The sequence below is a fragment of the Mesoplodon mirus genome (genome assembly GCF_964341445.2).
Source record: "Mesoplodon mirus genome assembly, chromosome: 8".
In the NCBI taxonomy this organism is placed as follows: Eukaryota; Metazoa; Chordata; class Mammalia; order Artiodactyla; family Ziphiidae; genus Mesoplodon; species Mesoplodon mirus.
In genome coordinates, this window is record NC_138984.1 from 53,116,594 (window position 1) to 53,140,993 (window position 24,400).

At 37.8% G+C, this 24,400-nt stretch overlaps 1 protein-coding gene across 1 annotated transcript in view; it reads right to left on the reverse strand.

The window, feature by feature from the left end:
- Positions 1-24,400, reverse strand: part of ZRANB3 (zinc finger RANBP2-type containing 3) — a 254,833-nt gene that overhangs the window by 198,575 nt on the left and 31,858 nt on the right. The gene's annotated exons all lie outside the window — the stretch shown is intronic.

A 24,400-nucleotide genomic window follows, 5' to 3' on the forward strand; every position in this document is an offset into this window, starting at 1 on the left:
GTCCCAACCACTGCGCCACCAGGGAAGTCCCCCTGCTTGCTGATTTTTTACATAAAATAAATGGAAGAAAATTTAATTCCAAAGTCCTCTGGTATCTGAGTAAGGGCAATTTCTCATTTTCTTCAAAGGTATTAGGTGCTGAATTTAATAAACTCTGCTCCTTGCTCCAATAAGGTTTTTTTTTGTTTTTTTTTTTTTCGTACGCGGGCCTCTCCAGTTGTGGAGCACAGGCTCTGGACGCGCAGGCTCAGCGGCCATGGCTCACGGGCCTAGCCGCTCCGCGGCATGTGGGATCTTCCCGGACCGGGGCACAAACCCATGTCCCCTGCATCGGCAGGTGGACTCTCAACCACTGCGCCACCAGGGAAGCCCTCCAATAAGGTTTTTCAAGACCAAATTCCTTTAAGCACTCTATTTTTGTCTTAAACACATTTTATAACACATATAAATCATATCAAATACAAACTATAATCTCTTAGAGCTATGCTGTCCATTATGGTAGCCACTAGCCAAATTAAATCTGAGTTAATTAAAATTAAATAAAATCTTAAAATGCAGCCCTTCTGTCACACTAGCCACATTTTAAGTTCTTAAGCCATACTAGCTAGCAGGTACTATATTGGACAGCCACATAGAACATTTCCTTCATCACAGAAGTTCTATTAGACAGTGACAGCATATAGACTTGAAAATGATCACTGAGGCTGATATTCTCATTAAGGATGAGTGTGAAAACCTGTAATGATTACCATCATCACTCCTAGATGGTCGATGTATAAGTGACTCACATATTATACTATGTATAACAATGGCAGGTTTGACCTTTGCAACCAATTAAGTGGTAAGCAAAATGCCTGTAAATTAGATTTGGTGACAAGTTCATAAGGAGGGTTTTTTGTTATAGGTAAGTATAATCAGTATTTATATTATAGCAAATTATGATATTAGAGTACAGTACTATATGGGTCTAAAGCTGTGAGCTTATAAACTGAAAATACTGTACTTATACTGACAGTACAACTCTGAACAGGCTCTTTGGCATTGGGGTATGATGAAAAAGATGTTCTGATGTCCAACTATTCAAATAGGGGTGCTGCCATTTTCTGGCTGAGAAACATCAAATTCATTGAGCCTAATTTATTCATCAGCAAAACCTGGACAATAGTTTATGTCTCAAAAAGATTGTCAGAAGGATTAAATAACTTAAAACCTGTAAATAATTTAGCAGAGTCTCCAGGCAAAGTAAGAATCCAATAAACATTCTTAGCCTGGAAAAGACTGAATTAGATGTGAATTCAAATTAGAAGGCGAATATAATTTAAAGTAGAATAAAACCAAAAAATTACCTTACTTATTCAATCTTCAGATAGATACACTTATACATACATGTGAATAAACCGCCACTAATAAACACTTCAACTACTGGGTAAAAACAGAAAGGCACCAATAGACACTCTCCCCAACAAATCTCGCAAAGGCATTTTCATTACTTCGATTGACCACAAATACTACAAAGCTCCTACCTGCCTGTAAATGAGACCCCAAGGGTAACTTTAAAAACATGTTCCCAAAGGGTGCATCCAGTTATACAAATAACCTATCACTATGATTCCATATAACTAAGACGAGCACACACATACAACCACACATAGCATTTAAAAGCCTGTGATTTGCTTTAAAAAAAAAATCCAGTGGCGGAATTGGGCTTGGGGGATCTACTTGTCACACACACATATACATATTTGGAAAGATCTACATTAAACATTTAAAACAATTTTATGAGACAATGACATAAGTAACTAGAAATTTTCATTGGGTCATTTGTAATGTTATTATCTTTCCAGAAACTGCATTAGCTCTTGCTTAAAAATGCCAATTATCCCTACTTTTCCTTCTGTTTTCCCACAAAAATGTATCAGAAAGTTTCTCTTGATAGACATAGGAATTAGCTACCAATACTGACTTTAGAGTCTTAAGTTTGGGAACTAGGTTTAATTCAGAGAAAATAAGTACTTTTACCTTGGAAGGAAAAGTTTCAAATCCATTCATTTATAAAATCATGAGCTTCTACACATTAAAGTTTGCTGCATCTGTGGAAGATGCCAATATCTACAATTCTCATAATTTTAAGAAGCAAAAGAGACAAGAAAAAAGGGCTAAATTATTTTTATCTCAAAGAAAATCTCAAAGATGTGCTAGAGTCAATTTCAACAAAGAAGTAAGGTCAGTTTTTGAAACCAAATTAAGCTGTTATCATTTTGACCTAAACTTACCCAAAAAAGTGTTTCTCAGAGGAAAATGGGCGTTTGCTTAACACTTTTCCTCTTCAAAAAGCATAACATCTAAGGTAATACAACTTAACCAAGTAAGTTCTCACCTCCTTTTGTTCTTCTTCCTCCTATACAGCCCTAGAGCCCTCCAGTGTCTTCAGAGCCAGGGTAAAATGGCAGTGGTAGCACTGGAGGCAGTGTGGAGGTCCAAGATCCAGGTCACACTGTTCTCCTTAGAACAGAGGTTGCAAACTGGCAGTCAGGCTTACAGGAGAATTTGCTTCAGCCCCAGAGTGCTTTTTGGAAATTCACATTAGTTGCTAATATGTAAAAATCAGAATATTTCACACACAAAAACCATCTTTGAAAAACTGGGAAATCTGGCAACACTGAATGGGTCCTCTGACATGACAACTGGCTGAACCCGAGTAGCAGCTGTCCCCCTGAGAAATGATGTATGTGCTACTTTGCAATCAACCTGCCACACTAGGATGTGTCACTTGCCTGGCCCCTGCAAGATGATTTCATAAAAACTTGAGGGGCAGTTCAGAAGCACCTACAGTAAGAAAGTTAACTAGTACATATGCTGATTTTACAGCCTGGATATGCCAGTCATCTAACTCCTGCAGTATAAGGATCTTTCTACCATTTAATATTTTAAAAGCTGATGAGAGTTGCTAAATGGGAGACTATTTAGATGTGTTAGGACACTGGCTCTCCTTGAAAAGAAAACTGTACAAACTACTCCAATACCATTTAATTAGAAGCTTTTGTACTTTGGGCAGGCAGGATGAGCTCAAAAACAGCCTCAGCCTGAGTAAAACCTAGCATCAAGAGGAATTAAAAATGGGGTGGGAGAAGTTATTTCAGTTCACAGAAGAGAAGGAGAAGAGGATAAACACAGGTTAGGAGTGGAATGGTATTCCCCGGTTCGAGGTGCACAGCAGGTATAATGTAGTGATTCCTGCATACATGGATAAGCCTCTTCATTCATTGAGGAAAAGAATCCTAAGCAGACTTATCAAAGGACACCCATGCAAAATATCTTAGATTCAGAAATCCTTAGTTCCTGTTGCTTTTTAAAGTTCATATAAACATTTCCCCCTTAACTGGCAGTTACCTAATTCTGTCATCATCCTACCCATCTGTTCCTATGAGAACTTAATGAAATCTATACCCAGGAGTACAAGTCTGAGTAATTAAACATTTATTTTCAACTTCACATATATATTCAGTTTCATGTTCTGCAAATTGATTCAATCCACCAAAAGAAAAAAACAGAATTCAGAAAAATATGAAATGTCATTTCTGCATTTGTTCACCAAAGTCCCCTTGGAATAGCCAGTCTGATTACATCTGAGAATGATGATGAACTGTCACTTGACCTGAATTTTTAGACTTTAAAAAGTTTTAATGAAAAGATACCTAAATGAAGAAAAATAAAATTTAAAATTAAAAATTTAAAAGGATGCCCTGGACAAGCCTCTTAGATAGCCTCATCCACCAGAGGGCAGGCAGCAGAAGCAAGAAGAACTACAATCCTGCAGCCTGTGGAACAAAAACCACATTCACAGAAAGATAGGCAAGATGAAAAGGCAGAGGGCTATGTACCAGATGAAGGAACAAGATAAAACCCCAGAAAAACAACTAAATGAAGTAGAGATAGGCAACCTTCCAGAAAAAGAGTTCAGAATAATGATAGTGAAGATGATCCAGGACCTCGGAAAAACCATGGAGGCAAAGATCAAGAAGATGCAAGAAATGTTTAACAAAGACCTAGAAGAATTAAAGAACAAACAAACAGAGATGAACAATACAATAACTGAAATGAAAACTAAACTAGAAGGAATCAATAGCAGAATAACGGAGGCAAAAGAACAGATAAGTGACCTGGAAGACAGAATGGTGGAGTTCACTGCTGCGGCACAGAATAAAGAAAAAAGAAAGAAAAGAAATGAAGACAGCCTAAGAGACCTCTGGGACAACATTAAACGCAACAACATTCACATTATAGGGGAACCAGAAGGAGGAGAGAGAGAAAGGACCCAAGAAAATATTTGAAGAGATTATAGTCGAAAACTTCCCTAACATGGGAAAGGAAATAGCCACCCAAGTCCAGGAAGCACAGAGAGCCCCATACAGGATAAACCCAAGGAGAAACATGCCGAGACACATAGTAATCAAATTGGCAAAAATTAAAGACAAAGAAAAATTATTGAAAGAAGCAAGGGAAAAATGACAAATAACATACAAGGGAACTCCCATAAGGTTAACAGCTGATTTCTCAGCAGAAACTCTACAAGCCAGAAGGGAGTGGCATGATATACTTAAAGTGATGAAAGGGAAGAACCTACAACCAAGATGACTCTACCCGGCAAGGATCTCATTCAGATTCGATGGAGAAATCAAAAGCTTTACAGACAAGCAAAAACTAAGAGAATTCAGCACCACCAAACCAGCTCTACAACAAATGCTAAAGAAACTTCTCTAAGTGGGAAACACAAGAGAAGGACCTACAAAAACAAACCCAAAACAATTAAGAAAATGGTCATAGGAACATACATATCGATAATTACCTTAAACGTGAATGGATTAAATGCTCCAACCAAAATAAACAGGCTTGCTGAATGGATACAAAAACAAGACCCGTATATATGCTGTCTACAAGAGACCCACTTCAGACCTAGGGATACATACAGACTGAAAGTGAGAGGATAGAAAAAGATATTCCATGCAAATGGAAATCAAAAGAATGCTGGAGTAGCAATACTCATATCAGAGAAAATAGACTTTAAAATAAAGAATGTTACAAGAGACAAGGAAGGACACTACATAGTGATCAAGAGATCAATCCAAGAAAAAGATATAACAATTATAAATAGATATGCCCCCAACATAGGAGCACCTCAATACATAAGGCAACTGCTAACAGCTATAAAAGAGGAAATCGACAGTGACACAATAATAGTGGGGGACTTTAACACCTCACTTACAGCAATGGACAGATCATCCAAAATGAAAATAAATAAGGAAACAGAAGCTAAATGACACAATAGATAGATTTAATTGATATTTATAGGGTATTCCATCCAAAAACAGCAGATTACATTTTCTTCTCAAGTACACACGGAACATTCTCCAGGATAGATCACATGCTGGGTCACAAATCAAGCCTCATAAATTTAAGAAAACTGAAATCATATCAAGCATCTTTTCTGACCACATTGCTATGAAATTAGAAATGAATTACAGGGAAAAAAGTGTAAAGAACACAAACACATGGAGGCTAAACAATACATCACTAAATAACCTAGAGATCACTGAAGAAATCAGAGGAAATCAAAAAATATCTATGGGATGCAGCAAAAGCAGTTCTAAGAGGGAAGTTTATAGCTATAAAAGCCTACCTCAAGAAACAAGAAAAATCTCAAGTAAACAATCCAACGTTACACCTAAAGGAACCAGAGGAAGAACAAACAAAACCAAAGTTAGCAGAAGGAAAGAAATCATAAAGATCAGAGCAGAAATAAGTGAAATAGAAACAAAGAAAACAATAGCAAAGATCAATAAAACTAAAAGCTGGTTCTTTGAGAAGATAAACAAAATTGATAAACCATTAGCCAGACTCATCAAGAAAAAGAGGGAGAGGACTCAAATCAATAAAATTAGAAATGAAAAGGGAGAAGTTACAACAGACACTGCAGAAATACAAAGCATCCTAAGAGACTACTAAAAGGAGCTCTATGCCAATAAAATAGACAACCTGGAAAAAATGGACAAATTCTTAGAAAGGTATAACCTTCCAAGACTGAACCAGGAAGAAACAGAAAATATGAACAGACGAATCACAAGTAATGAAACTGAAACTGTGATTAAATCTTCCAACAGGGCTTCCCTGGTGGCGCAGTGGTTGAGAGTCTGCCTGCGGATGCACGGGATACGGGTTCATGCCCCGGTCTGGAAGGATCCCACATGCCGCGGAGCGGCTGGGCCCGCGAGCCATGGCTGCTGGGTCTGCGCATCCGGAGCCTGTTCTCCGCAATGGGAGAGGCCACAACAGTGAGAGGCCCACATACTGGAAAAAAAAAAAAAAAAAAAATCTTCCAACAAACAAAAGTCCAGGACCAGAAGGCTTCACAGGTGAATTCTATCAAACATTTAGAGAAGAGCTAACACCTACCCTTCTCAAACTCTTCTAAAAAATTGCAGAGGAAGGAACACTCCCAAACTCATTCTATGAGGCCACCATCACCCTGATACCAAAACCAGACAAAGAAGAAAATTACAGGGCTTCCCTGGTGGCCCAGTGGTTGAGAATCTGCCTGCTAATGCAGGGGATGTGGGTTCAAGCCCTGGTCTGGGAAGATCCCACATGCCGCGGAGCAACTGGGCCCGTGAGCCACAACTACTGAGCCTGCGCGTCTGGAGCCTGTGCTCCAGCAACAAGAGAGGCCGCAATAGTGAGAGGCCCGTGCACCGCGATGAAGAGTGGCCCCCGCTTGCCACAACTAGAGAAAGCCCTCACACAGAAATGAAGACCCAACACAGCCAAAATAAATAAGTAAATTAATAAATTCCTACCCCCAACATCTTCAAAAAAAAAAATTACAGACCAATATCACTGATGAATATAGATGCAAAAATCCTTAACAAAATACTAGCAAACAGAATCCAACAACACATTTAAAGGATCATAAATCATGATCAAGTGAGATTTATCCCAGGAATGCAAGGATTCTTCAATATATGCAAATCAATCAATGTGATACACCATATTAACAAATTGAAGAAGAAAAACCACATGATTATCTCAATAGATGCAGAAAAAGCTTTTGACAAAATTCAACACCCATTTATCATAAAAACTCTCCAGAAAGTGGGCACAGAGGGAACCTACCTCAACATAATAAACGCCATATATGACAAACCCACAGCAAACATCATTCTCAATGGTGAAAAGCTGAAAGCATTTCCTCTAAGATCAGGAACAAGACAAGGATGTCCACTCTCACCACTATTATTCAACATAGTTTTGGAAGTCCTAGCCATGGCAATCAGAGAAGAAAAAGAAATAAAAGGCATACAAATTGGAAAAGAAGAAGTAAAACTGTCACTCTTTGCAGATGACATGATACTATACATAGAGAATCCTAAAATTCCCACCAGAAAACTACGAGAGCTAATCAATGAATTTGGTAAAGTTGCAGGATACAAAATTAATGCACAGAAATCTCTTGTATTCCAATACACTAATGATGAAAAATCTGCAAGAGAAATAAGGAAACACTCTCATTTACCACTGCAACAAAAAGAATAAAATACCTAGGAATAAACCTACATAGGGAGACAAAAGACCTATATGCAGGAAACTATAAGACACTGATGAAAGAAATTAAAGATGATAACAACAGATGGAGAGATATACCATGTTCTTGGATTGGAAGAATCAATACTGTGAAAATGACTATACTACCCAAAGCAATCTACATATTCAGTGCAATCCCTATCAAATTACCAATGGCATTTTTTATGGAACTAGAACAAAAAATCTTAAAATTTGTATGGAGACACAAAAGACCCCCAAAAGCCAAAGCAGTCTTGAGGGAAAAAAATGGAGCTGGAGGAATCAGACTCCCTGGCATCAGCCTATACTACAAAGCTACAGTAATCGAGACAATATGGTACTGGCACAAAAACAGAAATACAGATCCATGGAACAAGATAGAAAGCCCAGAGATAAACCCACACACCTATGGTCAACTAATCTATGACAAAGGAGGCAAGGATATACAATGAAGAAAAGACAGTCTCTTCAATAAGTGGTGCTGGGAAAAATGGACAGCTACATGTAAAAGAATGAAACTAGAACCCTCCCTAACACTATACACAAAAATAAACTCAAAATGGATTAGAGACCTAAATGTAAGACCAGACAGTATAAAACTCTTAGAGGAAAACATAGAAAGAACATTCTTTTTTTTTTTTTTTTTTTTTTCTTTTTGCGGTATGCGGGCCTCTCACTGCTGTGGCCTCCCCCATTGCGGAGCACAGGCTCCGGACGCGCAGGCCCAGCGCCCATGGCTCACGGGCCCAGCCGCTCCGCGGCATATGGGATCCTCCCAGACCGGGGCACGAACCCGTATCCCCTGCATCGGCAGGCGGACTCTCAACCACTGCGCCACCAGGGAGGCCCAGAAAGAACATTCTTTGACATAAATCACAGCAAGATCCTTTTTGATCCACCTCCTAGAGTAATGGAAATAAAAACAAAAATAAACAAATGGGACTTAATGAAACTTCAATGCTTTTGCACAGCAAAGGAAACCAGAAGCAAGACGAAAAGACAACCTTCAGAATGGGAGAAAATATTTGCAAATGTATCAATGGACAAAGTATTAACCTCCAAAATATATAAACAGCACATGCACCTCAATATTAAAGAAACAAACAGCCCAATTCAAAAATGGGCAGAAGACCTAAATAGACATATCTCCAAAGAAGACATACAGATGGCCAAGAAGCACATGAAAAGCTGCTCAACATCACTAATTATTAGAGAAATCCAAATCAAAACTACAGTGAGGTACCACCTCACACCAGTTAGAATGGGCATCATCAGAAAATCTACAAACAACAAATGCTGGAGAGGGTGTGGAGAAAAGGGAACCTTCTTGCACTGTTGGTGGGAATGTAACTGGATACAGCCACTATGGAGAACAGTATGGAGGTTCCTTAAAAACTAAAAATGGAATTACCATATGACCCAGCAATCCCAATACTGGGCATATACCCAGAGAAAACCATAATTCAAAAAAGACACATGCACCCCAATGTTCACTGCAGCACTATTTACAATAGCCAGGTCATAGAAGCAACCTAAATGCCCATCAACAGACGAATGGATAAAGAAGATGTGGTAGATATATACAATGGAATATTACTCAGCCAGAACGAAATTGGGTCATTTTTAGAGACGTTGATGGATCTCGAGACTGTCATACAGAGTGAAGTCAGTCAGAAAGAGAAAAACAAATATCGTATATTAACGCATATATGTGGAACCTAGAAAAATGGTACAGATGAACCGGTTTGCAGGGCAGAAGTTGAGACAGATGTAGAGAACAAACGTATGGACACCAAGGGGGGAAAGCTGCAGGGGTGTGGGGATGGTGGTGTGATGAATTGGGAGGTTGGGACTGACATGTACACACTGATGTGTATAAAGTTGATGACTAATAAGAACCTACTGTATAAAAAAGTAAATAAAATGAAATTCAAAAATTAAAAAAAGATGCCCTGATATAATTTTAAAATAAGGTAATTGAAATGTAAGTTAATAAGGAAATAGCATATTCACTGAGAGTATTTATCTTACCACATCATGAATATTAATTGAGTAGCAAAAAAAAGTTGATGGTTTCATCTAACAGATATTTTGCAGACCAAGTAGCTGACAATCTAAATGAGATAGTCGAAGAGAAATATCGATTTAATGCTGAGAACTCAGAGGAGAGTTACTAGGATAATAAAGAAGAAAAACATAACACATGAAGAATGGATGAATAAATTATTATAAGAGGGAAAATGTCTGGAGGTGAGGATCTTCAAATGCACATAAGGGCCTTGCAAAAATAGTTTTAATAATGTGTTGAAATGGGAGGCCACATGGTATGGTGGAAAGAACAGTAAACTGTGAGTTAGAAACCTGAGGTTCAAGTATGGACCTTGCCACTAAAAGCTGTGTTTCAGATCTTAGCTGAGTCATTTAACCTCTATGGATGGGTCTCAGTTATCTGTTCTATTAAATGGACAATAATAGTATACAAGGATCCCCAGTTTTAGAATTCTATTATTCAATGATCTGAAAAGTTACTGTATATAGAATATAAAAGCTCTCAGAAAAAGTTTAGATTCTTTCAATGTAATGCTATCACTATTATTGTAGATAGCAGGTTTTCATTTCCTTTAAAGTAGATGAACTGGAGATGGTATGTTTCTCTCGGTCCAATTCCTCTTCCTATGGCTTAGTTTGTATTTCTTGTTACACTTTCTCCTGGACTCAGCTTGAGACTGTGCTAAGTGGTTTTCATTCTCCATATAAACAACTGAGCAGAGTATTACCTCATTTTCCCCCTTGTGCTATGCAGTCACAGCTTTCCCCCTTAAGACTCCCAAATACCAAGCCTCCTGTCCCGTTCTCTTCCGTAAATAGACTCCCAGATGAGCACTTCCAAACTGAATGTGGTTGTTCTTTCAGGTATATCACAGAGATCAGTTAAAGATAATGTGCACAAGTAAAGCATCCCAAAAGGCTGACACATGTGATATATTAACCACCTCTAACTTCCTAACACCAACTTTAATTCACCTGTATCTGTACCATGCTCATTTCTTTCCCTCTTGTGAGGGGTCCTGCCCTGTCTTACATTCTCAGAAACTTCAGTATTGATTATCCTTTCTGTCATCTGTGCCTTCTAATTCTCTGCCTTTGCTGGATTATTTTTATTAGCATTTACACATGCTAAGAATTACCCACCTAAAAAACAAACAAGAATGCCTCTATGGTCCTTACTTTGCCTCTCTATATTCACAGCCAAGCATCCAGCCTCATTTCATGCCTCTCTCACCCCCACTACTCCAGACCCACTGACCTTTTTACAATTTCTTTAAACAACTTCTCTGGAAACAAAATGTATGCTGGCTCCTCCTTTTACACTACTAAGAAAATTACTTCACCTCTGTGAAGTAATTTTCTGGATTGTAAAGTGGGGATAATCATTTTTAAAGCGGGGACACTAGCTCAATATACATGTGTTGAATAAATAAATTCTGCACAGGCTTTATACTTTAAACAATGTATAGGGGGCCTCCCTGGTGGCGCAGTGGTTGAGAGTCCGCCTGCCGATGCAGGGGATACGGGTTCGTGCCCCGGTCTGGGAGGATCCCATATGCCGCGGAGCGGCTGGGCCCGTGAGCCATGGCCGCTGGGCCTGCGCATCCGGAGCCTGTGCTCCGCAACGGGAGAGGCCACAACAGTGAGAGGCCCGCATACCGCAAAAAAAAAAGAAAAAAAAAAAAAAAAAAAAAAAAAACAATGTATAGGGACTTCCCTGGTGGCACAGTGGTTAAGAATCCACCTGCCAATGCAGGGGACACGGGTTCGATCCCTGGTCAGGGAAGATCCCACATGCCGTGGAGTAACTAAGCCCGTGTGCCACAACTACCGAGCCCGCATGCTGCAACTACTGAAGCCTGCAAGCCTAGAGCCTGTACTCTGCAACGAGAAGCCACTGCAATGAGAAGCCCATGCACCGCAACGAAGAGTAGCCCCCACTCGCCACAACTAGAGAAAGCCCATGCACAGCAACAAAGACCCAATGCAGCCAAAAAAAAAAAAAAGTAAAATTAAATCTTAAAAAAAAAGTAAAATTTTCAGTGAACTATAGTATAGTTATGTATAAAAAGTTGGCAGATAATCCAGGCATCTTATCCTTCCATTTACCTCTTATTACCTGCTGTCTAGTTGCTTTATTTTTCATTAGTGCCACCATTTATACTTAGCAATGATCACAGATGGCTGGAAACTTAGATCAGTGCAAGTACTATTTGATAAATGCTCTCTTACTGTACTGTTGCACTTGCAAAGCAAGAAAAAAAGTCTTTAAAATAATCTTCTGGAACAACAGTGGATTCTTCTTCCATACGATATTTCCCTAAACACTGTTCGCTTTGCTGAAACATCCAATGACAGCTCCCTATCTGTATTCCACTCTGTTAGTAAATGTGTATTTGTCCTTCCCAAAACCTAGCTTAGTCCCTTGAGAAACATTCTCAAACCACGTTTGTTCCATGCCTCCGTCTTCATTCAGTATCCCCTCTATACTTTGAACATTCTTCTACTGTGACATCTATCACACTGTAAGAAAATTTCTTTATGTATCTTCTGCTATTAGGCAGTGTATTTCTTTTTTTCTTTTTTTTCTTTTTGGCCACACCATGCGGCATGTGGGATGTGGGATCTTAGTTCCCTGACCAGGGATCGAACCCATGCCCCCTGCAGTGGAAGCATGGAGGCTTAACCACTGGACCACCAAGGAAGACCCCTAGGCAGTGTATTTCTTTTTTTTTTAAATTAATTTATTTTATTTATTTATTTTTGGCTGTGTTGGATCTTCGTTGCTGAGTGTGGGCTTTCTCTAGTTGCACTAAGCGGGGAATACTATTCGTTGCGGTGTGTGGGCTTCTCATTGTGGTGGCTTCTCTTGTTGTGGAACACAGGTTCCAGGCTCGTGGGCTTCAGTAGTTGTGGCACGCGGGCTCAGTAGTTGTGGCTCATGGGCTCTAGAGCGCAGGCTCAGTAGTTGTGGCACACGGGCTTAGTTGCTCCAAGGCATGTGGGATCTTCCCGGACCAGAGCTCGAACCTGTGTCCCCTGCACTGGCAGGCGGATTCTTAACCACTGTGCCACCAGAGAAGCCCTAGGCAGTGTATCTCTTGAAGATAAGACACTGTATTATTCATTTCTGCATTTCACGGGCCTCTCTCTGTGCCCAGTGCAGAGCCATTCAATGGGTATTTATTTGAAATGACCTCACAAAACAAACTGGGTAGTTGGACCCTGTTTGAGAAACAAAGTCCAATTCTAATTCTATGTCATTCTAAGTCATTCCAATTGGGAATTCATTCTGGAAATTAGTTTTTACCTATGGAACTTATTTTTTATCATCAAGATAAAATGATAAAATAAAAATTTCTTACAGATCTGAGAAACATATTTGCACACAATGATTTGGTGGTGAGAACTAAGATCAGTTGTCATAAACAGCTTGAATTCTACTCCTATCTGGTAATACTCAACATTGAGAAAATCATCAAGAATTATCCACCTTGACATATGTACCTGCATACAGTAGGAGTAACATATAAAATGAGATCATAGAAATTAAAGTGTAAGTGATAAAAAATAACGATTCTACATGAATCCAAGTAATGATCACCACAAATACAAGTACAATTGATTATAATTTAAAATTAAACCTCTATAGGTCCCTGTTGATCAAATTAACTTTTCATTGACTAAAAAAAGACTCTGAAAGAATGGCAAATCAATAGTTTTCTACATGTGCAACATACCCTAATTAAAATTTTATCTGACACACACAAACACACAAAGATAAACATATATACATACCTAATTTTATATCTATGTATATCACAGAAATTAAAGTTACTTAAAATACTTTCATGCTTCCTCTTTACTAAAGCAAGCAGCTCATAAAAATAATATTGGTTATTTGATCACTATTTTAGCTACATGATGAGGTATGAACATTCTAAGATAAAAAACTATCTGGCATAAGGAGAGTTATTTTAATCATTATCAGATTAAGAATATGATTAATAATTTTAAATTCATTTAAAAAATGTATCCATAATAATCATAATAGACATCAGTTTGAATAGAATCTCTTTTTGAGAAGATAAAGGAGACGAATTGCTTGTTAGATTTTTTTTAAAACCAAGTCTGAGACAGGTATGCAATGCAATAGAAATCACATATATGCTACATCTGTAAGCAGCAGCAAAACAGCTCTCAAAAAAAGATTTATATACAAATGTAGATATATTATGGTTATAACACAAGAAAAATTGAGAACAGAGGTTTTGTCTAGGTTCAAATCCCAACTATGTCATTAGATGGGCAAGCTACTTTATCTCTCAAAGCTACAGCTTCCTCTTCAAAAAAGATGGGATAACACCACCACCACTGCAGAGATCTTAAAACAATTAAATAGCATAAATTAAAGTGTTTCTTTAGAGGCTTGTTTCACAGCAAGAGCTGCCCTTCTGCTATTTTCAAATGAAGTTAGCATTCTTGTCAACAAAATAAAAACTTTTTTTTTTTTAAGTATTGGTTGAAATTCTGAGTTTGGACAAAGAATCTTGGTTAAAAGAGGAAAGAGAATTCCAAAAAAACAATAAGGCTTAGTTAGCATGTAGTGAAAGAACCTAGAAAGCAGTCTTTAAAAATCAAACAACAACAAAATCCCCATACAAACAAAATATAATTTGTGAAAACCTACCAAAACATTTTGGATAATACAACAAATATCTATATAAGAATATTTAATGTTACTACAAATCAACCATTCACTCTCCCAGTGACCAGTTTTAACTGCTGCAAGTAACAGTTAACAACTGATCATTGTAACATTCTTCTCTTTTTGTCACTATCAGTAAAATAGCATGAGTTAGCTGTTTAGCTGCTTATCAAGACCTGGAATACTACTTGCTAAAAAATATTTAATTGTTTATTTATGATTTAATAAATATTCTAAAATATTCCAAAAGTAGGTGTGCTTTATTCTCTTGATTTTACCTAATTAAAACAAAACAACAACAACAAAAAAACCCCACACAAGCACGGAGAAGTGTGAATTACTTCAAATACTGAATCAAACTTTTTATCCTAAAGGATAAAAAATGTTATTTCACTTTTTTTTAACAGGAAGTTTTCACCAAGGCAATGAAAGAAAGTATAGCAATTTCTTTAATGAATACAGCTCACTTAAGCAGCCTGCTGGAACATGGTGTAAGGAGAAATGGCACATATTGGCTTTTGCAAGTGTGGGTGTCCTGGTATTCTCAGGATTTTTTACCCACTCATATGAGTCAGTTTTATATAACACTGTAACATATAATTTCCCTCCTACTCACAAGCCAACACTTCAGAGATAACATCTCACCATGAGTTATTTAAGGAATATGGTAACTTACATTTTAATATTTTATAAAATGTGCAAACAACCAAATTATTACTATGTCAGCAACAAGCTCCTTGGCTTCCAAAGAAGCATTCCAGAGTGTTTCAGTACTGTAAGTGTTTTGCGGAACATGTTAAGAAAATATGTAAACTGTTTCTCTGTAATCAGATAACATAACGTCATTTTAAAATCTAGGTATTTTACCAAATATTATTCATTTTTGTAAATAAAGAAAATCAAGTAATTAGGCAGTGATTTAGCAATTACACTCTTACTGGGGGATTACTTCCATGGCTACTAAGTATAGTTAAAGAACTAGGGTTCGGGCTTCCCTGGTGGCGCAGTGGTTGAGAGTCCGCCTGCCAATGCAGGCGACATGGGTTCGTGCCCCGTTCCGGGAAGATCCCACATGCCGCGGACTGGCTGGGCCCGTGAGCCATGGCCGCTGAGGCTGCGCGTCCGGAGCCTGTGCTCCGTGACGGGAGAGACCACAACAGTGAGAGGCCCGCGTACAGCAAAAACAAAAAAAAAAAAAAAAAAAAGAACTGACAAACAAAAGGGTTCAAGAGAAATAGGATTGATTTAGTTTTACGGTATATCAAATATTACATTTCTGAAGGGTAATTGGAAAGGTACATATGCGAAATCAGATTACTACAAATATAAAGGGACTGCCCAGATCATTATTTGTTGTTTATTCTAAAAGTCTTTTGTTTATAGTATTTTGGAAAACACTGATTCTATGACTAGAGTTTGAAAATCTTAATTATATTGAGACATTTTCTATTAAATTATTTATCATGATGAGAAATCCTTCATTTTCTTTCGTTGGAAGGAAGGAGTCTCCCAAAGGAAAGCAAGAAAAGCAGATAGGAATGAAGGATGCAATTTAAAATAGCAAATAGATACAAGAGTGAATCTCTTCCCTTAGAGACTCTTGGTATTCTAAAGAGAAGCACTGACTTTATATCTGATGGGAAATTAATTCAAAATAAAAAATACTGTAATAGATGACCTCATGGTACATGAGTCATTTCCACCATACACAGTCTACTCAAATTAGACATGAACTGTTTAAAGCCCACAGATGTTACACACAGCTTGGGGTTATCTCAGGGTGCTCCCACTGCTGCTATGCGACTTTTTTGTTTCCAGTCTTGAACCGTAACATGTCAGAATCTATAGTATAACAGAATGCCATATCAGTATGTCACTGTGACATGAAGCTGAAATATTCTCATGGAAGGCAAGCTAATAGAATAGGAAGAGTACCTGCCTTAGCATGAGACAGAAATAGATCCAAGCCTCAGCTACATCTTTTATTAGCTTAGAAGTTTTGTACTTCAGACAAATTATCCTGAGTTGAGCAAACAGTAGGCTGTTTGTAAATTTGTTACAAAGAAACCTCTTTGAGCTTTAGTTTCTTAATGGGTAAAAGAAAGTTATTAATAAGTATATACCTCATAGGATTCTAGCTTTCTGCATGTAAAGCTTCTAGCACCTAACATGTGCTTTTCAAATTAAATTCATGTACCTACTCCTTCCTATGCCCTAAGAAAGGGTACCATTCAACACTACTAGTACAGTAATACATTTTTGATTGTGGTAAAGTGTATAAAACAGAAAATTTACCATGTTAACCATTTTTAAGTGTACAATTCAGTGGCATTAAGTACAGTCACAGGGACTTCCCTGATGGCACAGTGGTTAAGAATCTGCCTGCCAATGCAGGGGACACGGGTTCGATCCCTGGTCCGGGAAGATCCCACGTGCCATGGAGCAACTAAGCCCGTGCGCCACAACTACTGAGCCTGAACACCGCAACTACTGAAGCCCACGTGCCCCAGAGCCCACAAGTCACAACTACTGAGCCTGCACTCTAGGGCCCACGTGTCGCAACTACTGAGCCTGGGTGCTACAATTACTGAAGCCCGCGTGCCTAGAGCCTGAGTTCTGCAACAAGAGAAGACACTGCAACGAGCAGCCTGCGCACCGCAAGGAAGAGTAGCTCCTGCTCACCGCAACTAGAGAAAGCCCGTGCATGGCAACGAAGACCTCACACAGCCAAAAAAATTAAAAAAAAAAAAAAAGTAGTCACATTGTTGTGTAACCATCACCAACCACTATCCATTTCCTGAACTTTTTCATCATCCCAAACTGAAATTCTGTGCCCATTAGACGCTAACTTCCAATTCTCTCCCCTCCTCTCCCCGGCCCCTGACAGTCACTATCCTGCTTTCTGTCTCTATGAATTTGACTATCGTAGGCATCTCATGTAAGTGGAATCATACAATTTTTGTTCTTCAGCTATATATTTTAAAGTGTCAAATAATCCAGTGGCATTATACTTAATAAAAGAAAATCACCTTTCAGAAAAACATTTAAATTAAATAACTGCATACATATCAACATTATAAAAATGCTTACATATGTTCAAAATACTTGGGCTAGGAAAAGGACATTCACTGACTAATCAATTTTATGGTATAAATTGGAAACTATTACCAGTATGCATATAATACTCTTTATAAGTACTAAGTAGCAGTATACATATAAAAGGATCCAGGAAATGTACATTAACTTTGTCTCAAGATAGTTGGTAATATCTTAAAATATAGGGGAAAAGTATAAGACAGCAAAAAAGAGTAATATGGAAGTATCACATTACATTTTTAAACATGCTTTTATAATATTGTATCATAGCACATTACTAGGTAAGCCAACAGCATTATATTGGTGCCTACAGATAATGGTGTTTTGGTATTTGTCTTAATAGAACCAAGGTCAATTTCAAAGATTTCTGGCACTGACTATAACACCGTGACAGTTTCCTATTAGCCCCCAGGTGGCAGTGTGGCCCAGAGCAGTAGCCCTCACTTTCTCAGCTCCAGAGCTCCCAACACAAAACCACGCCCTTTTAAAAAGGAACCTTACCTTGCCTGCAGACAAATGTACTCACAGGAACAAACAGAGAACAATTAGTTTCATTCCAGTTTGAGTGAACAATATGAATCCTTTGGAATCTGCCATATGTTTGACTCAACCTAACTCTAACCCTGAATTTCCTCTTACAAATGAATGGCTACTGAAATATTTTCAATAATACCTGTGGTTTGGTTTCTATACAGCTCTGTTACCATGATAAACTGAAGGTTAACCATCTAAGCGTCAGACATTATTTGTTCTAAGATAGAAATCTTAAAAAAAAAAGGTGGGGGAGGGGATATATATATTGGGTTGCCCAAAGAGTTCCTTTGTTTTTTAAGTAAAAATAAATGACACATTTTTCATTATCACCAAGAACTTTATTGAACAACGTATTCACCCTTTTGTTCTACAACCTTCTGCCATTTTTCAGGCAACTTCAGAATTTCGTCTTCCCAAAACTTTTTATCTTTTTGAGTAAAGAACTCTTCCAGGTGCATTTTACAGTCTTCCAGAGAATTGAAATTTTTTCCATTAAGAGAATTTTGTAAAGACCCAAATAAATGGAAATCCGAAGGCGCAATGTCTGGTGAATATGGCAGATGAATCAGAACTTCCCAGCCAAGCTGTGAGTTTTGCCTGGTCATCAAAGAAACATGCGGTCTTGTGTTATCCTGATGGAAGATTATGTGTTTTCTGTTGACTAACTCTGGATGCTTTTTGTCGAGTGCTGCTTTCAGCTGGTCTAATTGAGAGCAGTACTTGTTGCAACTAATCATTTGTTTTTCTGGAAGGAGCTCATAATAGAGGACACCCTTCCAATCCCACCATATACACAACATCACCTTCTTTGGACGAAGACCGGCCTTTGGTGTGGTTGGCGGTAGTTCATTTCACTTCCCCCACGATCTCTTCCATTCCACAACATTGTACAGTGTTCACTTTTCCTTGCCCGTCACAATTTATTTTACGTTTTTGTTATGTTTAAGTAGAGAATTGCATGTGGAAATATAGTCAAGAAGGTTTTTTTTGCTTAACTTATGTGGAACCCAAACATCAAAGCAATTCACATAACCAAGGTGGTGCAAATGATTTTCAACGCTTGAGTTGGATATTTTGAGTATGTCAGCAGCTATCTCCCTCGTGGTATAATGTTGATTGTCCTCAATTAACGTCTTGATTTGATCCCTATCAACTTCAACTGGTCTACCCAACCATGGAGCATCATCCAGCACGGAACTTCGCAAACCACTTTTGACACGTTTGATCAGTCACAGCACTTTCTCCATAGACTGCACAAATCTTTGTGTTTCAGTTGTGTTTTTATCTTTCTTGAAATAATAAAGCACAATATGCCAAAAATGTTGCTTTTTTCCTTCCATCTTCAATATTAAAATGGCTACACAAAAACTCGCCAATTTTGATGTTTTTTTTAAATGCATGCTGGTATGACAGCTGTCACAATACAATCTAACAAAATTGTTCGAATAAAGTTAAAGACAACTAAGCACTACTAGAGCCATCCTCTGGACAAACCCGAATGAACTTTTTGGCGTGCGCGCACATGCGCGCGCACACACACACACACACACACAGCAAGCTATCACAGACCCAGAACTGAGGCGCAACTCAAGAGAGCGCTGGTCCAAATACACACCACACCCTCCACTCACACACCAGGACTTACAGAAGAAAATCGGCCATCTGCCTCTGATGGCCGTTCTCAGATAAGAACGGTGGCATTTTTCTTCTGCAGACCAAAGGGCTGTTTTACTTTGCACTTCATTGGTGGTTTCTTCCTTTTGTGATGACTGAAATCAACCATTCACTCTCCCAGTGACCAGTTTTAACTGCAGCCCAAAACAGTAACTAGTGATCAATGTAACATTCTCATTTTGTCACTATTCCCAAAAGTCTAATTTTTCAGTAAAAAAGATTTGTTACTGATAAAAATCTGCTATTCCTCTATGTACAATAGTCTAATCAGGTCTAACCTTTGAGTCTATACTTACACAAGAAGTGTTCACTTAATTTTGGGGTCTCAGTTACTTCGTCTTCACTTCTAGAGTATGCTCTTCCTGCCCTGTGTCTACTTTTGTGTCTGCAGTCATTCTGAAACCCTGAGGTTTCCAGAGATAATTCATCTACTCATTAATATTTAAATAAGTAATTCATAATAATTCAATCAAATATTTGAGTATCTCTTTTGAACTGGGCATCATGTTATCATTCCCAACTTCAAAGACTTTTAAGAATATGCCTGTGATCATAATGGTAAAATGGGTGAAACAGGAAGACCATGAGGCCAGCTGTGGCCAAAGAACATGCTGCTTTAGCTCCACGCCAGTGTTATTAAGTGCACAATACCATAGTAGGGACTACATAGATAATTTCTGGAAAGGCAGCCATTAAAATATTACTTTATTCCATTAGGCTGTTTTGAGGATTCATGAAAAAACACAAAGTGCTGATGGATATTTAAATTCATCATAGAATGTTCCCTTATTTTAAAAATAAACTGCAGTTCAACCAAGGAAAAATTTAAAAGGTTAATAAGGCAAGTTTATAAGTGAAAATACTATAATATTCCTATAGATTTGCTGATCTAAAAGTTAAAGAGCCAACCAAATGCAATGTGTGGACCTTGTCTAGAAACAATTTAAAAAAAACAACAGTGCAAAGAAAGACATTTTATGATAAGTGGGGAAATTTTAATAAATATACTCCTCATTACCATTTTATTTGTTATGGTGATCGCTGATCAGTGATCTTTGATGTTACTATTGTAATTGTTTTGGGGTGCCATGAACCACATCCATACAAGACAGTAAACTTAATAAATGTTGAGTGTGTTCTGACTGTTCCACCAACCGACCATTCCCCGTCTCTCTCCTCAGGTCTCACTATACCCTGAGACATAATAACATGGAATTAGGCAAATTAATAACCTTACAATAGACTCTTAAGTGTTCAAATGAAAGAAAGAGTCACATGTCCCTCACTTTAACTCAAAAGCTAGAAATGATTAAACTTAGTGAGGAAGGCATGTCAAAAGCCGAGACAGGATGAATGCTAGTCCTCTTACACCAAACAGTCAAGTTGTGACTGCAAAGGAAAAGTTCTTCAAGGAAATTAAAAATGTTACTCCAGTGAACACACAAATGTTAAGAAAGTGAAACTGTATCTTCAACAGAAATTAGCATACATGTTGATCTATAAGCACACTTAACTTTACTCCTCAAAGCATAAAAAAGCCTGAAAGCAGGTAGATAAAAAGCCTGATTAAGTAGGTTTATCTAAAATGAAAGTAGCAGTTAAGATCATCTATAAAAATTATATCTACTTTTTCTAGCTTTATTAAGATGTAACTGACATATAACCTGTAAGTTTAAGGTGTACAATGTGATGATTTGATATACATATATATTTTGACATGATTACCACAATAAGGTTAGTTAACACATCTATCACCATACATAGTTACCATTTTTGTGTGTGTGCTGAGAACATTTAAGATTTACTCTCTTAAGCAACTTTCAAACATACAGTACAGTACTGCTAACTGTAGTCACCATGTTATACATTAGATCCAGAAATTATTCTTCCTACAACTGGAAGTTTGTACCATTTGACCAACAACTCCCCATTTCCCCCCACTCTTTGGCCCCTGGAAACCACTAATCTACTTTCTATGAGTTCAGTGTTTTTAGATCCCACATATAAGTGAGTTCATACAGTATCTGTCTTTCTCCGTCTGAATTAATGTCATTTAGCATAATGCCATCAAGATTCATCCATGTTGTTACAACTTTATCCATTCATCCATTAATGGACACTTAGGTTGTTTCCACATGGCTACTGTGTCTACTGTGAATAATACTGAAATGAACATGGGGGTACAGATTATCTCTTCCAGATAGTGATTTCATTTCTTTCAGATATATACCCAGAAGTAGGATTGCTGGATCACATGGTAGTTCTATTTTTAATTTTCTGAGGAAATTCCATACTGTTTTCCACAATGGCTATACCTATTTACATTTGCATCAACACTGCACTAGGATTCCCTTTTTTCCACATTCTCGCCAACATTTGTTATTTCTTGTCTTTTTGATAAAAGCCTTCCTAACAGGTATTAAGTGATGTCTTATTGTGATTTTATATTTGCATTTCCCTGATGACTGGTGACACTGAGCATCTTTCCATGTATCTGTTCGCTATCTGTATGTCTTCTTTGCAAAAATGTCTATTCAGGTCCTTTGATCATTTTTTAATTGGATTATTTGGTTTTTGAGTTGTATGAGTTCCTAATATATTTTGGATACTACCCCATATCTGATATATGATTTGCAAATATTTTCTCCCGCTTGGTAGGCTGCTTTTTCATTATGTTGGTTGTTTCCTTTGCTGTACAAAAGCTTTTTACTTTGATGCAGTCCCACTTGTTTATTTTTGTTTTGTTTCTTTTTGCTTATGCAAAATTTATACCTATTGATTGTATGCATCGATAAAGCTTTTTGACATTGCCAAATCTCTCTCTAGATACTGTTATAGGGCCCTCACTGCTTGGGGAGGGGGCAAAACAATGACTTCGCTCTACAACTCAAATTAATGCTATTTAGAATGTCAAGATTTCATTTCTCATGAATTAGATGACTCAGATTGTATGAAATTAATAAGTAAATTTTTGCTACTTATTTCTTCAGCTTTCTTATACCCAACTTCAAGGTTCATTCAGACCTTCATCTAGTTATCCTTATCTTATTAAGTTGAGATGATAAGCATGGTGATATACACCATAATATTAAATTTTATTTTTTTTTTTTTGCGGTACGCGGGTCTCTCACTGTTGTGACCTCTCCCGTTGTGGAGCACAGGCTCCAGACGTGCAGGCTCAGCGGCCATGGCTCACAGGCCCAGCTGCTCCGCGGCATGTGGGATCTTCCCGGACCGGGGCACGAACCCGCGTCCCCTGCATCGGCAGGCGGACTCTCAACCACTGCGTCACCAGGGAAGCCCAATATAAAAATAATTTAACAAAGAAACTTCTTGTAGCAAAACAACCAGGTGTTTCAATATTTTTGTTCACTGATGCAAAAATTCAATCTATATTCAGCCAAACTAGTAAGGATTATAACACTACAAAAGCAGTATATCTAAATGGGTATTATAACAAAAAACTTTTCAATTTTAGGAAAGAAAAGAAAACAATGAAACAAATTACATTGTCAAGTGATACCCTTAAAGAATACAAATGACTATAACATCATCTCATACTTTTGGTAAAAGCCTTAAATACCACAAAGTCTTCTATTCCCCCATGCAGACAAATAATTAAAACAAATGGTTCTGCCAGGATTTCCAGAAGAAATGAAATTCAGTTTATTTCAGAACACCATCTATACAAAGAGTATTAACTAATGATGAAGGTACCAGTGACAGTGTACAAGCCTAAGCCTAATAATTCATTCAGTGACAGTCGTCTTATATCTTACCAGATGTGAATAAGTAAATGACATTTACGGCAAACCTTCTTCTTGTTCAACCATATACTAAAAACTACACATATTAGTAAGTTTGTCAATTATTTTCAGCCATGTTGTATACACATAACCAGACAAAAATACATATGTAAAAAAATCACTTAATAATTACTTATGCAATGTATCTAACACTGAGCTTGGTGGAACACAGATTCAAAAATATAACTCATGGTTATTTATCATCTTTGAAAACTAGACAAAACAAGGATAGGTTACCAAAAATATTAAATACTAAAACAACAACAGGGACTTTCCTGGCCATCCAGTGGTTAAGACTTTGTGCTTCCACTGCTGGGGTTGCAGGTTCGATCCCTGGTCAGGGAACTAAGATCCCACATGCCACGTGGCCAAAAAATAAAACAACAACAACAACAAATGAAGGAGTATATCTAGAAAAAACACTTCTGGTTTCACATCTCAGGAAGACAAAAAACAGTACGACGCAGTTCCAAAGTGAGGGGGACGCTTGTGTTGCCAAGTCAAGAACCCCTTCTGTAAGTCAACACAACAGGCTAGACAGACTGACCATCAGCCAGCATATCCCTGGGTCCAGTCTGGCTGCAAGAAGAAATCAGAGGAGGCCAGTGCTCAATGATGAAACCCCAAATGGGGCTAGCACAGAGAGGCTAAGAGAGGACTGAGAGTCTTTATACCATTAGTTACCCTGCTATGTGGATTTCTTTTGCTCAGGTTATATAATCAAAGGAAATAAATTACATATAAAAATACTGTCATAAACATGAAACCATAGAACGCCTAGAAGAGAACATAGGCAAAACACTCTTTGACATAAATAGTAGAAATATTTTCTTGGCTCAGTCTCCTAAAGCAGAGTAAATATAAGCAAAAATAAGCAAATGGGACCTAATTAAACTTAAAAGCTTTTGCAGAGCAAAGG